At 38.9% G+C, this 20376-nt stretch overlaps 1 pseudogene; it reads left to right on the forward strand.

Annotated features, from left to right (window-relative positions):
* The first annotated feature begins 12904 nt into the window (after positions 1 to 12904).
* Positions 12905 to 19914, forward strand: LOC137245979 (T-complex protein 1 subunit eta-like; annotated as a pseudogene).
* Positions 19915 to 20376: the final 462 nt, after the last annotated feature.

Genomic DNA, 20376 nt, shown 5'->3' on the forward strand with positions numbered 1-20376 from the left:
ATTTTACCAAAGAGGAAGAGGTTGTGCTTGTAGATCTCGTGGAAGACTACAGGCACATAATCGAAAATAAGAAGTCAGATGCAGTGACTTGGCGGCAGAAGGAGCAGGGCTGGGAAGCATTGGCTGCGCAATTTAGAGCAAAAACTGGTGTCCACAGAGAATGGAAAGCGCTTCGCGACAAGTTTGATAACATGAAGCGCAGAACTAAAACTGACCTAGCAGAGGAAAAGAGGGAGACATACCGTACAGGAGGTGGTACTTCTACAATTAAAGTTGAAAATGTATCGCTGAGGATCGCGTCCATGCTCGATACTTCGGGCTCCGGGATGAACAACCCTCATGACGATGCCATGGGTAAGTACTTAGAATTTCAATATAGTTTGCATGTACTATATGTGCATTCTCCACTCCTTTTTTTTAAAGATGTTGAAATTTTAGACGAAGACACGGACAATGTGGACGTATCCATTGTGGAAGAAAAGGAAAATGTAAGTCGTTTTTATTGTTTTGATTGAAAATTTTAATATTATAATTTGTTGCTTATATGCATTTTCACAGTAGCCCCATGTAGTCCATGAGCAAAACAAAGAAGTGTGCGGTGCATATTCCTTTGGTGTATTTCGTGATACTTTCGCAGCTATTTGGTGTGCATTAATGCACGGGAAAAAAGTTTGCTTTTCATGGCATGTGAAGAGGTGGCTCGTTCGAGCGGAGACTCTCCATATGCCGACATGCGTTGGATATTTTAAGCTCCATTCTGGATTAGTAGGAGTTTGAGATAAGATAAAAAAACTATATATTTTGTTTTACATATTCTCATGCTATCTTTATCTATATCTTCTATACTATTATATTGTCGGTCCCATAGAACACTAGCACATTCGGGTAAAAGATTTCACTAACAATCATTCTATGTATTTTTTAGGATAATACATTGGATGAGAGTAGCCAGACTGGTCACGACTGGGCTTCATGGAACCCTGCCAATTTGCGGCAGAAAAAAAGTGACGAACTTTGTGTCGTAAAAAGTTCGAGCCGCAAGCGAAATGTAGAGGAAGAGAAGATGAACCTTGTGCTACTACAACAAGAGTTTTATAGGGATGAAAACACGCGAGCCGCTGCGAAACATGAGCTAGAAAAGCTGCACGCTGAAGAGAAGCATAAGCAGGAACTCATAAATCTTCAGCTAAAGAATTAGTTGCTAGAGCTTGAGCTAAAGGAAAAAATGGCAAAATATTCTACCAAATGAACACTGATTTCCAAAATAACAAAAATTTTATATAATAATAATTTTAGAAAATTTTATTTCATTATCTTTTCAGGAAATGTTTTTCTAATCGAGTAATTTAGTTGTTTGTACTATTTATTTTAAGTTATTTACATACACTCTTGGTAATATTAATAGGTTCAAAATTTAACATATATTTATCCTTAAATTTTTTTGAATGAATTTCTGGTTTTTTGTATACCAAATGGGCTTATGCTACTTTCAAAAAAACATTTTTTCGATATCGTTTTATAGCTAAGTTTCTTTCGGCTGTACTATCATATTAAATCATTTACAATTTTGTACGTGTTAATATGGGCATGAGTGTATAATAATTATATTTATTGAAAACTGAATTCGCTACTAATTTAATATTTTGTTAAACGTTATTAGTTTTTAATACTATGTTTGCTATGAAAGTATCATAAATTATTTGTTATAAATAAGTTAATTTAAATGGGTATTAATCAGTAAATTACATACAGTACCCACAAAAGTATACGTAAAGCAAAATTTCTTAAAAAATCACTATTTTTGTACTTTTTTAATTTAAATATCTTTTGAACTACTAATCGGATTCAAACAATGTTTACGTCAACAACTAGGTAATAATAAAAGCTTTTATTTGATATGCAAAAATTATATATTTGTATAAAATAATTTCTAGAAAAAGTTGCACACTATTATTTATATTTCTTACGTCGAAAAGTCTACCAAAGTCTACTAATAATATTAATAAATTATGAAACAAATTGTATCCCCCGAAAAAAAATTATTTTTAAAAAAAATTTTGCTGTACGTAGACTTTTGTGGAACACCGTATGTTGGCTGAGAGGAAAACCATTATATCTCTGATAAAATCTAGAACGTTTAAAAAATGCAAACATGTATTTAATACACTAGGAAGCATATGTCTGCGTACAGGTAGTTTTTTTGCAATTTTTATCAACTTTAGCCTCAGTAGAATAATTTTAGCTAATTTCCTATACAAGTATGGATCAAGATCTAATAGATTAATTGTAAAACATATCTGAAAAAGTTATGCAAATTTCGCAAAAATTCTACCAATTTTCATGAAAATTTTCAAGTTTTTTCTCAAAATTTTTGGAATTTGTTATAGTATGCAGTTTTGTAGCCCATTTTATTTTGCTATAATAAGGCGTTAGTCTCAAGTTCGTAAAAAATTTTGCTGATTTTTGGCAATTTTTTTTCATACAAATTTTTAAACGTATTTTTATACTCAGTTGAGCAGAGCTCACTGAGTATCTTAACTTTGATTGGATAACGGTTGGTTGTACAGGTATAAAGGAATCGAGATAAAAAAAAAATCGATTGAGCCATGTCCGTCCGTCCGTCTGTCCGTTAGCACGATAACTTGAGTAAATTTTGAGATATCTTGATGAAATTTGGCATGTAGGTTCCGGGGCACTCATCTCAGATCGCTATTTAAAATGAACGATATCGGACAATAACCACGCCCACTTTTTCGATATCGAAAATTTCGAAAATTCGAAAAAGTGCGATAATTCATTACCAAATACGGATTAAGCGATGAAACTTGTAGGTGAGTTGAACTTATGACGCAGAATAGAAAACTAGTAAAATTTTGGACAATTTCTCATTTAATTTGGCTAGGATGCTTTTAATGCCATAAGTCGAACAAAAATTTGCCAATCCTTGTGAAATTTGGTATAGGCTTAGATTCTAGGACGATAACTGTTTTCTGTGAAAAAGAGCGAAATCGGTTGAAGCCACGCCCAGTTTTTATACACAGTCGACCGTCTATCCTTCCGCTCGGCCGTTAACACGATAACTTGAGCAAAAATCGATATATCTTCACTAAACTCAGTTCACGTACTTATCTGAACTCACTTTGTATTGGTGTAAAAAATGGCCGAAATCCGACTACGACCACGCCCACTTTTTCGATATCGAAAATTACGAAAAATGAAAAAAATGCCATAATTATATACCAAATACAAAAAAGGGATGAAACATGGTAATTGTATTGGTCTATTGACGCAAAATATAACTTTAGAAAAAACTTGGTAAAATGGGTGTGACACCTACCATATTAAGTAGAAGAAAATGAAAAAGTTTTGCAGGGCGAAATCAAAAGCCCTTGGAATCTTGGAAGGAATACTGTTCGTGGTATTACATATATAAATAAATTAGCGGTACCCGACAGATGATGTTCTGGATCACCCGGGTCCACATTTTGGTCGATATTTCGAAAACGCCTTCACATATACAACTAAGGGCCATTCCATTTTAAAGTACTTATTAACACCTTTCATTTGATACCCATATCGTACAAAAAAATTCTAGAGTCACCACTGGCCCACCTTTATGGCGATATCTCGAAAAGGCATCCACCTATAGAACTAAGGCCCACTCCCTTTTAAAATACTCATTAACACCTTTCATTTGATACCCATATCGTACAAACAAATTCTAGAGTCACCCCTGGTCCACCTTTATGGCGATATCTTGAAAAGGCCTCCACCTATAGAACTAAGGCCCACGCCCTTTTAAAATACTCATTAACACCTTTCATTTGATACCCATATCGTAAAAACAAATTGTAGAGTCACCCCTGATCCACCTTTATGGCGATATCTCGAAAAGGCGTCCACATATAGAACTAAGGCCCACGCCCTCTTAAAATACTCATTAACACCTTTCATTTGATACTCATATCGTACAAACAAATTCTAGAGTCACCCCGGGTCCACCTTTATGGCGATATCTCGAAAAGGCGTCCACCCATAGAACTTAGGCCCACTCCCTTTTAAAATTATCATTAACATTTCATACCCATATCGTACAAATAAATTCTAGAGTCAGGCCTGGTCCACCTTTATGGCGATATCCCTAAATGGCGTCCATCTATAGAACTATGTCCCACTTCTTCTTAAAATACTCTTTACCCTACAAGAAACGCTGATAGTTTTACTAACACACTCACACTTGTAATTGACAATGCTGATCCTGCGATGACGTAAACATTGATACTCAATTTTATGTATGTTCCTTTGTTCGCTCACGCATGTCCGCATGTTCCCAACGACAGCCTATAATCATGAAAAAGGACTCAAACTGGGAAAGCTTCGGACACCTGGTACAGAACAAAAGAACAAACGCAGATACCATTATGCATGTGAGACAGATACATAATTCTCAACGGAATTTTATGTATGCGAGAACAGTTTATCCGATTTAATCATGTTGTCACTACTGACTGTCATATGACAATCAAATGATTATCACGGTTGTTTTGTTATTTTTTAAATTCCGCCATTTTCAACCGACGAAAACCATATAAAAAATAAGTTTAAAAAATGAAAAAGAGAGCATTTCAAAGCTCCATGCTAAAAGAAAAAAAATCGAAAATAATATTAAAAAATACCAAAAGCTGTCGGAATGTATGGGGCGCACTCAAAAATTTGATACGCGAAAAATATTAGTGGTTAGTGGTGATTCATTTTTAAATGTGTTTCCGCATGAGGAAAGCGCTCTGCTGTTGTTTTGTTATTTTCTGAATTTAAATTGAACATTCTGAACTCGAATTCTTATAAAACTATTTATTTTAAACAAATAAGAAACTCGTATGCTTTTATCACGTACAAAATTAAATACGTAATGAAATAAAGTAAATAAAAAGCAAAAAGCATTGTTTCATTTATGGCGGAATATAACAATGGTCATTTATGATAGTATAACAGTCAAACCTGATATCTACAGTAAACTATCATTTATGACACTTTTTGATAGTTAGAGTGTCAGCACTGATCCAGGAAAAGGAATGAGAGTGTGCAGTACGGCTATATACTTAATCAGTAGGCCATTTTGGTGTATAAGAAGGAGACAAAAACTCACACGTACACAGTTGTTTACATCATATTTGCGCAAGTCCCCTTAAGTTTGTGATAGAAAGTTTGTATGAGGCGCTGATCGTTAGGGTGACATTGCTGACAATCAGATGATAGTCATATGATAGTCAGTATTCTTGTAGGGTAATACCTTCCATTTGATACAAATGTCATACAAACATATTCCAGGGTTACCCTAGGTTCTTTTTACAACATCCCTACAAGAATACTGACTATCATATGACTATCATCTGATTGTCAGCAATGTCAACCTAACGATCAGCGCCTCATACAAACTTTCTATCACGAACTTAAGGGGACTTGCGCAAATGTGATGTAAACAACTGTGGACGTGTGAGTTTTTGTCTCCTTCTTATACACCAACATGGCCTACTGATTAAGTATATAGCCGTACTGCTCACTCTCATTCCTTTTCCTGGATCAGTGATGACACTGTAACTATCAAAAAGTGTCATAAATGATAGTTTACTGTAGATATCAGGTTTGACTGTTATACTATCGTAAATGACCATTGTTATATTCCGCCAAAAATGAAACAATGATTTTTGCTTTTTATTTACTTTATTTCATTACGTTTTTAATTTTGTACGTGATAAAATCATACGTGTTTTTTATTTGTTTAAAATAAATAGTTTTATAAGAATTCAAGTTCAGAATGTTCAATTTAAATTCAGAAAATAACAAAACAACAGAAGAGCGCTTTCCTCATGCGGAAACACATTTAAAAATGAATCACCACTAACCACTATTATTTTTCGCGTATCAATTTTTTGAGTGCGCCCCATACATTCCGACAGCTTTTGGTATTTTTTAATATTATTTTCGATTTTTTTTCTTTTAGCATGGAGCTTTGAAATGCTCTCTTTTTCATTTTTTAAACTTATTTTTTATATGGTTTTCGTCGGTTGAAAATGGCGGAATTTAAAAAATAACAAAACAACCGTGATAATCATTTGATTGTCATATGACAGTCAGTAGTGACAACATGATTAAATCGGATAAACTGTTCTCGCATACATAAAATTCCGTTGAGAATTATGTATCTGTCTCACATGCATAATGGTATCTGCTGTATGTTCTTTTGTTCTGTACCAGGTGTCCGAAGCTTTCCCAGTTTGAGTCCTTTTTCATGATTATAGGCTGTCGTTGGGAACATGCGAACATGCGTGAGCGAACAAAGGAACATACATAAATTTGAGTATCAATGTTTACATCATCGCAGGATCAGCATTGTCAATTACAAGTGTGAGTGTATTAGTAAAACTATCAACGTTTCTTGTAGGGATGGTGATTTTCCTTTCTTTGTCTCCGCAGCTCACAACTGAGTATGTAATGTTCGGTTACACCCGAACTTAGCTGTTGTTGTTGTTGTTGTTGTAGCGATAAGGGGAGTGTTATCGATGTGATGGTCCTTTGCCGGATACAAATCCGGTACGCTCCGGTACCATAGCACCATTAAGGTGCTAGCCCGACCATCTCGGGAACGATTTATGTGGCCACATTAAACCTTCAGGCCATTCCCTCCCTCCCTACCCTCAAGTTCCATGAGGAGCTCGGGGTCGCCAGAGCCTCGTCTGTTAGTGAAACAGGATTCGCCGCGGATAGGTGAGGTTGACAATTGGGTTTGGAGAAGCTATATATTGCGCTGGCAACCTGAAGGGTTGCGCTACACAGCCCCTTGAATCTGGTATTTTAGTCGCCTCTTACGACAGGCATACCTACCGCGGGTATATTCTGATCCCCTAACCCGCTGGGGTACCCGAACTTAGCCTTCCTTACTTGTTTTTGGTGTAACATTGGTTCGTCTGAAAAATATATAAATGAAGGGTATTAATTGCTTTTTGTGTTCAGATAAATGAAGTATAACAAAGGTTTCTAGCATAGTATTGCTACCTTGTAGAATAGTTTTTCAAGCCGTAAAATCAAAGGATTTGGAATTATAGGCGTTATACTGTTTTCACACAGAAACTTAATGATTTCATTTTACCTGCTAATGAAATCGTAAATTGTTTGCTTTCACACAGAAGTAAATGCTCGATTAGTATGAAGGATGAGACAGACAATCATGGCGGAACGATACAAGGTGGGAGCATGGTGACATACCCACAAACAAAAAAAATTCCATGTACTTGTAAATTCGATGGGCAAATGTCAAAATCGTACTGCGCGGATAGTTGATGTATCAAATCAAATAAAAAAGGTTATAATCAGCTGTTCGATGCGGCCACCTTGTATCGTTCCGCCATGCAGACAATGACATTTGCTTTGACAAATGACATTTTTAAGCACTGAACACACCTAGAACTAAGAAACGGAAGCGGAACGCTGCCAACAGAGTTGCATTGTGCTTTTGACTTCATTAGGCATTCGATTAGCTACTAATGAAATAATAATAGATTCGAATTTTGTAGGGAAGATTGAGCTCAATAAGCGTCTTAATGTAGAAAACTGCCTTTCTTATTCAATAAGCCGTCTGTGTGAAAACAGTATTAGCAACATTTCAAGGCAAAAAATGTTGCCAAGGCAATTACGCCATGAAAAAACAAGTTCAAGACGTGGAAAGGATTGAATAAGATGGGATACGATGATAGGAACATATTTTTCATTCTAGGCACTGAAATAGCGATTTCAAATGGTTTCTAGGCCACTTGCAACATTTTTCACGCGTGAAGACAGTACCCCGCTTTATGCTTTGCTTTTTTGTAGTGTTATTTTTGCTATTGGTATGGCTTTGAACTTCAATAGAGCATGGAGACAAATGGGCAATGTGAGTTGTTCGAATATAAAATGGGTTTCAGTGGGGATAACATGGACGTAGCTCATAGCTATGTGGTTAACGTTTGCTTTTATAACATTTAAATATTTGATTTAGGTTTACCCCATGGTCCTATGATTTGTTTAAGTTCAGATTTTGATTATTCGTGGAATAAAACCTTTATTGCTATTGCCACTCTCGAGCAAAAGAATATTCAGCAGAAACTGGGGCTAAAACCAAACCTGGTCATGGGATCGTACACAGCAGTCATTAGACCAATACTAACGGAGGCACAGCAACCAAGCAGTTGCTCTGGAGTAGCAAAAGTAAACACTGCTATTTATAACTTACCTATTAGTGCTGGGCGTAATAGCGCTTTCAATGCGACTTAAAATATCCATGCAGGTGCATTTTGTCAACCGGAACCTTTTCGTGAATTCTTCCTCCGTGTACTCTTCAAAATAATCCAAGCGGTTGCGAAAAGTCCTCTTGGCTATAGTTCGCTCACTTGTTTCCCCATATGCTTCTTCCAGTGCATGCACATAAAACGCACGTCGGTTTTCCATAGCAATTTTTATTTTATTTATTTTTTAATTTTCTTTCAAAATAAATTCACTTGACAGTCAGCTGTTTTGTGGGTTTCGAGCCGATAAATTTTAAAGGCTGGATTGACTGCCTGTTAAATTTGTCGACGGAATAAACAAAACAAGCACTTCAGAAAACAAAATTTCGTTTGAAGAAGAGATAAATTTTAGCACGCAGTCGAGAAAACGGCCCTAAGTCGATCAATGCTAATATTGCTAGGGTGGCCTTTGATGATGACCGTAAAGTATTTTGGATATTTGCGTGTAACAGCGTAAGGACCATCGTACGGATTTGTCACCGAAGGTGTATGGAGTCATTTCTGACGAAAACGTGTGTTGAGCTCAGCAGTTTCGGTGAAACGAACCTTAGCTTTTCCATAGCTTGGCGAAATTTTGCAACCGATTCGCTGGTCGGCACGGGTGACTTGGTCGTTTGAAAAAATTCGCCTTGAATTCTGAGCGTCGTTCCATATACGAGTTCTGCTGGCGATGCACCAATATCGGGTTTATATGATACTCTGTGGCCGAGTAAGGTCGTTGGAAGAAAATGTGTCCATTTGTCAGGGTCGTGACAGAGGATGGCAGTTTTAAATGTTCTATGCCAACGTTCTATGAGACCATTGGATTGGGGGTGATACGGCGTAGTACGATGATGATTGGCCCTGATTGTAGAAAACAGTTCTTTGAAAATGGAGATCCAATGTGTAGTCAATGCTTTAACGATAGTTTCGGCTGTCATATCTGGGATTGGTATCGCTTCTGGCCATCTCGTGTAGCGGTCTATTACGGTGAGACCGTATCGCTGCCCATCGCATAGCGGAAAAGGTCCAACGATGTAGATATTTGTGTGCGAAAATCTATTTTGTAGCAATGCGTATTTCTCAGGTGATGATTGCGTATGTCGCTGCACCTTCGACCGTTGACAAGTTTCACAACTACTAACAAAATTTGTCACATCCCTTTTAATACCTTTCCAAAAAAATCTAGACGTCATTAGTTTGGTTGTGGTGCAAACGCCGGCGTGCGATAGGGTGTGAATTTTCGTAAGTATTTGCGTTCTGAAATTTTTCGGAATATACGGTCGCACACGCGATGTGCTGGTGTAGCAAATCAGCTTCATATTCGCATCTGGAAATATGAAAGGCTTTAGAATAAGTGAGGTTTTTGAATTTGTACCTAATTGCAAAAGGTGTTGGAGTTCCTCATCGTTTCGCTGCTCCTCTGCTACGCTTTTGTAGTCGATGGTGCCGTGAACTGATTGGATTCGCGAGAAGACATCTGCTGCAATGTTGGCTTCGCCCTTTATATGCCGAATATCGGTAGTGAATTGCGCGATGTAATCAAGTTGTCGTGCTCGGAGTGGAGCGGTTTCTTCTAGCTTTTGGGCAAAGGTGTACGTAAGTGGACGATGATCAGTGAGAATGTTACATCATCTTCCTTCTATCATATACCGAAAATGTGAAACTGCCTGGTACATGGCAGTCAGCTCTCGGTCATAAGTAGAGTATTTGCACTGAGGTGGTGTCAATTTTTTTGAATAGAAAGCTAGAGGTTGATATTCACCGTTTACAATTTGATGCAACGCGGCACCGACTGCAAAATCCGAGGCGTCGATGTGCAAAGACAATTCGGCATCGTAGGATGGATGTACCAGCAGAGTTGCGTTTGCAAGCTCCTCTTTGCAACGTTGGAAAGCGGATTCAGCCTCTGGTGTTCACGCAAGCAGAGTGTGGTCATTCTTCTTATTGCCTGAAATAAGGCTCTGTAAATATTTTTGATAGCATGGCAATAAAGCGCTTAAGATGTTTGGCCACTGCTGGTTTGGGGAACTCTAACAACGACGATACTTTTTCTGGCAAGCGTTTAATGCCTTGGACATCGACAAGATGGCCCAGAAATTTGATCTCAGCTTTACCAAACGCATTTAGAAAAGTTAATCGAGAGGTTGTTTTTGCATAAGCGTTGAAAGACTAAACGTAGATGCTGCTGGTGTTGCTCAATTGATTGGGACGCAACACATATGTCGTCAATGTAGGGAAATACGAAGTTAAGACCTTGTAGGACTTCGTCTATAAGGCGCTGAAATGTTTGTGCAGCGTTGCACAAACCGAAAGTCATGAACTGGAATTCGAACAATCCGAATGGAGTCATGATTGCTGTTTTCGGAATATCATCAGGGTAAATTGGCACCTGATGGAATGCCTTTTGTAGGTCTATCTTAGAAAAAATTTGCTTACCTCGCAAAATATTGGTAAAATCTGTCAGATAGTGCAATGGATATCGATCCGGGAGTGTATGTGCGTTAAGCGCCCTGTAGTCGCCGCACGGCCCCCACGTACCATCACTCTTTTTCACCATATGTAGCGGACTTGACCAGTTGCTCCTAGATGGGCGACAAATACCTGCTTTTAATAAAAATTCAAATTCTGCTTTAGCAGCTTCTAGCTTGTCGGGCGAAAATCGATGTGGTCTCGAAAATACTGGTTGTCCTGATGTCTCGATGCGATGGAACACTGTCGATGTTGTTTTGGATCCAAGCGGTGCTAGCTTTGTGATGGACGAAAACTCTGATAAAATATTTGCGAATTCATTTCCTTCTGTGAATGTTTTTACTAATGCTGCGGTGAACTTGTTCGTTCCTTCTAGTGATGTCGAAAGAGATGTTAAATTATCGATAAGTTTGTTTCGTCGCATATCGATAGGCAGATCATAAAATTTTATGAAATCGGCACCGATGATGGGTTGTGTGACGTCTGCGACTAGGAATGACCACACAAAATCGCGGCGAAGGCCTAGGTCTAATTTAATTCGTTTTTACCCTAGTAATTTTATAGCAGCACCGTTTGCTGCATACAACTTTGTGGCGGTTGGACGAATATCATATGACAATGTTGTTAGTGGGAGAATGGAAACGTCTGCTCCCGTATCGATGAGAAAAATTTTACTCGTTGTTTTATCCCTTACCTGGAGGCGAAAAACTTGGCATTCGGTGACAGAACTTTCGCTACATTTCGTCACCCGCTTTTTAAATCAATTTTTACCATCTGTTGTTATTGTTTGAACTGATCGTTGACGGCGTCGGCAGGGGCTGCGGCACTTGCGTGCATTAGTGCCATACTTCTGATGATACCAACATTCGGCATTGGCTGATGATGGACTTCTGTTTCTAGCTTGTTGCGGCCGGCTCGTGCTTTTCGAGTTATTGTACTTTGTCGGTGTTGATCGAGTTTGTGAGCGAGAACGTGATTTCGAACTGAGTCTCTCAACTTGCTTGGATAAGTCTTCTATTGCTGTACGAAGTTGATTTAATTCAGCTGCATCGGTTCGTACCCGCGCTACTTGCTGGGGAGCAACGGCATCAATTATTGAATCGGCTATCTTCGTGAATTCGATGCGGCGATAACCGGCTGAGCAAAGGCTGGTAAACGTTTTGTCCAAAGTCCTTTAAGAGCAGCGTCGCCCAAGGTAGTGCCTGCCACTCATTTCATCTCGAAATACAGCTCCGAAGGCTTTCTATCACTTAGTGGCAGTTCCGATAGTAGCCTATTGAGACGTCTCTGCTCACTATCGGCGAAATGCTCAATAATTTTTGTCTTGACATATTCGAATTTGTCGCTCTGTGGCATGTCGGCGATGACTTGGGCCAATTGGCTAACCACAGTGGGGTCCAGTGCTGCAGATACGGTGGCTGCCTTTTGTTTGTCTGACGTGATTCCAGAGGCTGTAAACCAAAAATCCATAGACATAAACCACGCCTCTATGTTGGAACTAGACATTGCCGGGACAGGCAGTCGGGGGTAGATAACTGCGGCCTGCCTCTCATTTGGTTGCGCTTCTGCCGCATTTTGATTTTGTTGCTGTGGAAAGTTCGTCGGTGGTGAAGATATGCCGCTGTCGGAAGGCAATTTCGGTAATGCTAGACTTCTAGAAAAAACGCGTGTTTCTTACAACAGGACTTGCGGCTGTACTCCGTTAGGGCACACTAGAGTGTACGTGTGTTGTAAATCAGGATCAGGTCGGGATCACCAGTGTGGGAGATTTTCTTACCACTGTTCAATTTAGTGTTCTTGCCTGATGAAACTCGTAGGAAGATAATTGTTCGGTAAATAAAAAAGTCGGTTTAATATTGATAACCTTAACTTTAATTACTTGAAAGTTTACTTTAAAAGATAATTGGCGCGTGTTCTACAGCTTGAGTACAAAAATCGTATGATCAAAAATGTTCAGTTTAGCTAACTGTAAGCTTACAAAAACAATATATATTATAGAAAGAGAATGTCAAAATATAAAAATGTTATATGTATACAGAAGTTTTCCCAGGGTGCCCCACATATAGCTTATCCAAGCCATTGTTGTTGGTCACCACTTTCGGTCACTACATTTTTGCTGGGATGGTCCTCCAGGTATGCCGCCCGCATCTACTGCACCAGGTGGGGCAATGACACCACATCCAGTTATGCCAAGGTATATACCACAAGAGCAACCGGGTTGTGCAATGCCACGACAACAGCAGCAACAACTTATCTGCCAATGCCAAAACCGTCGGGCTATCCACCACAACCTGGTTGTCCTCCATAACCTCAACAGCCAGGTTATCCTCTACAACAACCAGGTGCACCAGGTGGTTACATGGATCAAATGATGCCACCAACACAACCTGGACAGGCGCCAATGTCAGTCAGCCATCCATGCCGGGTCAACCCCCAATACCCGCACGTCCTTGTTATAATGTATGCTAATACAACTAATATATTTCAAATATTGCTGATGATTATTTTTGTATTATTTTCTTTAGCAACCACCTGCACCTGGTACTGGTATATATCAACAGGCGCAACAGTATGATCAAGCCCAACGCAGTTTAGATCCCGATCAGATGCTAAATCCGATAAGCGTTATCATTGAAAATCAGCGCTGGTGGTGTTTTTATTACTAATCAACAAGGTTTATTGCCACCATTGGTGACCACAAAATATGTGGTACAAGATCAGGGTAACTCCTCGCCACGGCACGTTAGGTATTGATATTCGAAATAAATTTTTGGTTTGGCAATTACATTGATCTTTCTCGTTTGCAGGCCTTTTTGTATTGCATACCTGGTACAGCTGATTTATTAAAAACAACAGCTTTGTCCTTTACACTTACCATCTCACCAATGGCACGCACGGTTGAGGGTGAATTTGAGCCACACATTGTAAATTTTGGTGAATTGGGTCCAATTAGATGTAATCGTTTGCAAGGCTAAAATGCAATTTGTAGATGTTGGTCTTGTAACTGGTGTCCAGAGAGTGCTTAGATTATGGAGGGAAGACTTCTCTGCTCCTAAATGGAGGCAGCAATTCACCGCGCAGAGATGAAGAACCCGAACTCGCAATCGATAATGATGGAATATATGTCTCCCCGCCCGATTATGACGAAGTTAGAATAGCAATAACCAGATTGAAAAACAACAAGGCCGTGGGCGCTGATGGATTGCCTGCGGAGCTATTCAAGTACGGCGGCGAGGAGTTGGTAAGGCGCATGCAGCAGCTTCTTAGCAAAATATGGGCGGTGTTCTTTGCCCAGTCCACAAGAAGGGGGATACTGCAAAATGCACCGACTATCGTGAAATCAGCCTTTTTAATATCGCATATAAGGTCCTTTCAAGTGTATTGTGCGAAAGATTGAACCCCACCGTGAACCGGCTGATTGGACCTTATCAGTGCGGCTTCAGAGACCTGGCAAATCTACCATCGACCAGATTTTCACAATGCGCCAAATCTTGGAAAAAACCCGTGAAAAGAGAATCGACACACATCACCTTTTCGTCGATTTTAAAGCCGCCTTCGACAGCACGAAAAGGAGCTGCCTATATGCCGCTATATCTGAATTTGGTTTCCCCGCAAAACTTATACGGCTGTCCAAATGACGTTGAGCAACACCTCAGCTCAGTCAGAATTTGGAAGGACCTCTCCGAGCCGTTCCAAACTAAACAAAGTTTCATACAGGGTGACCCCCTATCTTGCGATTTCTTTAATTTGATGCTGGAGAAAATTATACTAGCTGCAGAACTTAACCGCACTGGAACAATATACTATAAAAGCGTGCAATTACTGCCATATTCTTATGACATTGACATCATCGGCTTAAACGCCCGCGCTGTTAGTTCTGCTTACTCCAAACTAGAAAAAGAAGCGGCAAAGATGGGTTTGATGGTGAATGAGGACAAAACGAAGTACCTGCTGTCATCGAGCAAAGAGTCGGCAGCCATAATTTCGAAATAGTAAAAGACTTCGTTTATTTGGGAACCAGCATCAACACTAGCAACAACATCAGCACTGAAATCCAGCGAAGAATCAATCTTGCCAATAAATGCTACTTTGGACTAGGTAGGCAATTGAAAAGTAAAGTCCTCTCTGGCGAACGAAAATCATACTCTACAAGTCACTTATCGTACCCGTCCTGCTATATGGGGCAGAAGCATGGACCATGACAACAGCAGATGAAGCGGCTTTGGGCGTGTTCGAGAGAAAAGTTCTTCGAAAGATTTATGGACCTCTACGCGTCTGCGATGGCGAGTACCGAAGAAGATTTAATGATGAGCTGTACGAGCTATACGCAGACCTCAACATAGTCCAGCGAATTAAAACGCAGCGGCTGCGCTGGCTAGGCCATGTTATGCGAATGGAAGATGATGCTCCGGCCAAGAAAGTGTTTCTATCGGAACCCGCCTATTAAAGCAGAGGTAGAGGGCGGCCCCCACTCCGTTGGAAGGACCAGGTGGAAAACGATTTAAACACCCTTGGTGTTACCAATTGGCGCCGGTTGGCGGACCGAAGGAGCGACTGGCGCGCCGTGTTGGACGCCCATAACCGTTTAGACGGTTAAGCGCCAATTAAGTAAGTAAGTAAGTAGATGCTGGTCGTCGTTTCGAATGTCTAATGTGTAAAGTAACAACCGACGGTAAAAAAAATCTTTCACTTTTACATGTGTTCATTGATTCAGATTTTTTCTCAACAGTTCCAACTGAATATTTCCAACATTTGGGCCACACCGGATAGCGCGTCGATAAATATGAACGTCCTGAACTTGTATTGGGTACATGAGTTTTTGTGTAAGAAATGTTTGGGTACCGATAGCTCTCAAGGTAAACTTCAACTCATATCCAACATCAATGCCTCGCATTCAATTGTGGACGCTGTACGTACTACATTGGGTTCACGCAGTATTGACAAGAATGTTGTTGATTCCAGTGGTAGGGCCACAATTTCAAATGATGGGGCAACCATTATGAAACTTTTGGGCATTGTGCATCCAGCCGTAAAATTCTAGTCGACATCGCCAAATCTCAAAATGCTGAGGTAAGTTTTTTGTTATATTATAACGTGTAGAATAAAAATATTTCTCTTATCAGGGCGGCGATGGCACCACTTCAGTAGTACTTTAAGCATGTGTTAAGCCAAATGTTGAGGAAGGCGTGCATGCACGTATCATCATTAAAGCTTTACGTAAAGCATTACAATTATGCATGATAAAATATGAAATGGCTGGCGCCAATCAAAGGAACAACAACGTGCTTTATTAGAAAAATGCTCTGCCACAGCAATGTCCTCCAAACTTATTCATCAACAAAAAGATTTCTTTTCTAAAATGGTTGTGGACGCTGTACTTTCCTTTGATGGACCCAAAGTCATACAAAAAATATAAAATCGCATTATTAAATATAGAATTGGAATTGAAGGCTGAGCGTGATAATGCTGAAGTACGTGTTTATAATGTCCAAGATTATCAGAAAATTGTTGATGCTGAATGGCGTATTCTGTACAATAAACTAGCTAAGTAAGGCGCCAATGTTGTGTTATCTAAACTACCAATTGGTGATGTTGCTACACAGTATGTTGCAGATCGTGATATGTCCTCTGCTGTTCATGTACCAGAGAAGATTGGAAACGTACAATGAAAGCTTTGGGTGGTGCTGTTATGACTACAGCTAATGATATTAATTCAAGTGTTTTGGGTCAATGTGATTACTTTGAAGAACGTCAAGTTGGTGTTGAACGTTTCAACATTTTCCAATGTTTGGTAGTGGGTTTGACATTAATTTCATTTTTATAGTTTATACTTATTTAAAGGTTGCGTTAATGCTAGAACATGTACATTGATTTTACGTGGCAGTGCCGAACAATTTTTTGAAGAAACTGAGCTTCGTTACATGATGCTATAATGCTTGTGCGGCGTACAATTAAACATGATTCTGTTGTTGCTGGTAAGTGAAAATACAACTTGAAAAAAATGTCTAATCTTAAATTGTTAAGTAATATTATGAAAAGAAAGAAGAAAAAACTATAAAATTTGTGTCAGTGATTTGATAATTATTGCTTTTGGTTGTTAGTTTTGAGGCATCGTCTTCGAGTGCTTTCTGATGTTGTTGTTGTAGCAGTGTTTCGCCCCATCAAATCAGACCAATTTCAATCACAAATTGTCATCAATGTCCTCTAACGGGAGTCCGAGGAAACTTGCTGTTTCAACAGGGGTGGACCATAAAGGGAGGGGTGTTAGAGGAGTTGGTTCGACATTACAATTGAAGAGATGGTTGTTGTTATGTGGGGACACATTGCAAGAAGGGACATTTTGTATGTCGGGGTTGATTCTGGATAGGTAAGAGTTTAACCTGTTACATTATCCAGATCGAAGTTGGGCTAGAGTGGCTCGCATTTCCCTAGGGAGCGTGCGTTCCTGTTCTGCAAGTTTAGCGTATTGTTCTTTGAGTACTGAATTCACCGGGCAATTCCTGACATAGAGGTCCGACGCCTGTTTATGGAGTTCACCAAGGACCTGCTTATGTTTTTTGGCTTCATACGTCTGTATTCTCAGGTGCTTACGGGGGTGACTCCTTAAGACCCTGGGTGGTGTTGGCTCATCAATCAGATGTCTGTTGGGATGCCCAGGTTCTTGGGTATTCAACAGAAACTGTTCGGTTAGCATTTCATTTCTTTCACTTATTGGGAGTATTCTCGCCTCATTATGTAGATGGTGTTCTGGGGACATAAGGAGGCAACCCGTGGCGGTTCTGAGGGCAGTATTTTGGCAGGCCTGTAGCTTCTTCCAGTGGGTAATCCTTAGGATTGGCGCCCATATGGTGTAGGAAACAATAGTGACTCCTTCTGGTGGTGTAAATAGCTATTGATATGTACAATTTGAACAGAAGTAGGGATAGGACACCGGTTTGAATGTGAGTTTTTTTGAAGTTATTGCAAAAAAAGCGTTGAGGATTTTTAATATCTTACGAGGTACCTTCGTACATGTTTCTGAGAATGAAGAATGAGACCTATTCAAACTCAATTTTCACCAGGACAAGGCCGCTGAATCTTTGCTGTACTTTAACATACAATACTTTACCCCTTTTTAGCAGAACTATAATTTTGATTTTATTAAATTTTAAAAATGTTTCTTCCTCTACAGTTCAGCATATCTTTTGCCAACAAAGGTTGGCGATGTGTTTGCGCAGGACCGTGCCTTCGCTACTTTATAATGAATGTCAATTCCCATCAATGGATATTGCGGCGCGCGATTGACCAACAAGACGCTGTCACGACACCTTTTAGTATTCTTGGTCTGAAAATTAATATGCAACGAATTTGTACAACAAACGAACAACACACACTGAAATAACCTTGGTTAAAAAGTATCTAAGAATCTAATAATTCTAAGCTTTTTCCTACGTTCCTATTCTAAGCTTTTTATGCCTAATTAAAATAATATTCAACAATCGCACAAAGTTTGGAAAGATGTTTAAAGCAATTTAATTGCAATGTATAACAAAAAAGTATTTTGAATATAAATATTTCTGATGAACTTAACTGAAATAATTCTAAGTTTTTTCCTACGTTACTAATCTAAGCTTTTTATGCTCTAATTAAAATAATATTCAACAATCTAGTAAAGTTTGCAAAGATTTTTAAAGCAATTTAATTGCAATGTATAACAAAAAAGTATTTTGAATATAAATATTTGGGATGAACTTAACTGAAATAATTCTAAGTTTTTTCCTACGTTACTAATCTAAGCTTTTTATGCTCTAATTAAAATAATATTCAACAATCTTGGAAAGTTTGCAAAGATTTTTAAAGCAATTTAATTGCAATGTATAACAAAAAAGTATTTTGAATATAAATATTTGTGATGAACTTAACTGAAATAGTTCTAAGTTTTTTCCTACGTTACTAATCTAAGCTTTTTATGCTTTAATTAAAATAATATTCAACAATCTCGTAAAGTTTGCAAAGATTTTCAAAGCAATTCAATTGCAACGAATTTGTCAATAATTTTTAACCAAACTTTCTAAACTAGATGTATAACAAAAAAATTATTTTGAATATAAATATTTGCTGAAATTTAACTGACAGTACCAATACCGTCAACTAAATGCTCCTTATATTGTAATCACATAATTTAAAACAAAATATTACTATGAGTACCTACGTTTATTATTGTAAAATTACAAAAAAATTAAAATATGTTACGGTCTGCTGCTACGGTCTATGGCTGCGATCCACTTAGGAGCGAGTTCACGGGAACACGCCTAGCGGTGTGGCGAAGGTTGCGATAAATAAAAATATCGAAAAGAGAAAAAGATAGACCAGCCATCACGAGAAAAAAATCCTTCTTTTAGCATGAGGTTCCGGCCGTGGAAAAAGTGATCCAGCTCTCAATTTGCGACAAAATAAAACAAATACCCAAAAAACACCGACAACAACGGCCGCGGTCCCCTTTGCGTAAAGGCTTAAACGCATTGCAGCTGCACCGTGAAGTTACGTAATTTAACGACCCAGGAATATTCGCACTCGAATTCGCAACAATTGAACAAATAGGAAATATTGAACATTGGAAGCACAAGAACATCTGTACAAGCAGCCGTTTGCAAGGACGAAAGCCCAGTAGCAGGCATAAACGCAGAACAAAAATTCACACAAAATGCTCAGATTGCAAAGCTAAACACGCTTTAGCCACTTCTCCCACAACGTTTGTGCATAACTTAAACTTTCTTACGTCATTCTTGAGTTTCTGATTTCTTCCTGTGCTCCTATTAACTGCACGCTGCTTGCCGTTCAACGGAGACCCACATACTATCGAAACTCCCGTATTGAACAGTTTGGAATCTTCCATTTTTTTTGCAATTTCCTGCGGACCATCACAATACAGGGTCAAGCGAATTACGAGAAGACTCGTAAACCAACACCTCCGCCTCCAGGGCCAGCAGTACTCGGCAGCGTAATACAACGGAAGCCGAATTTAGCGCCGAATCATTTCGAAGTTTCATTGCCACCAGGTACACTTGATCACCTCAGACCAAAGCGCAACCACCAACAACAGTGCCAACACCCACCTGCAACGACCACGACAACGGCAGAGCAATACGAAGGGCCTGCAACCTGACTTGGGTGAGTTCGTTCCAAACGAAAGTAATATTAATTACCAAACTAAACGCTTGCTCTTTGGCACAATAAATTAATTTTTAGATGATTACACTTTTTTTTCGGTAATACATTTATACTTAGAGTGTTTATAAGTTGTAACTAAACATTTAAATATGAATTTTAGTATTTAAGGAGTGGTGTTTTTTTTTACTTTTAACACGCGCTCACAGTAACATTAACTTGTAGTTTCACTACATTAGGAATTGGTTTATATAGATGTATATAAAAGTAGTACATACATATAAAATTGTTGCACATTGTGGAGAGCGTTAACGCATTTAGGATGCTACAGTCTTAACTCTACTAGAGCACAGTTCCAGTTGATTTATTTATTTACATACATTTGTTTTGCGTTTTCTTACTGCCTTCGGGGGAGCCTGAAATCCCTAGAGGGCGCGTCCCCAGGTGGCGGATAGGGGAA

Source organism: Eurosta solidaginis, chromosome 3 (genome assembly GCF_040869045.1).
Source record: "Eurosta solidaginis isolate ZX-2024a chromosome 3, ASM4086904v1, whole genome shotgun sequence".
NCBI lineage: Eukaryota > Metazoa > Arthropoda > Insecta > Diptera > Tephritidae > Eurosta > Eurosta solidaginis.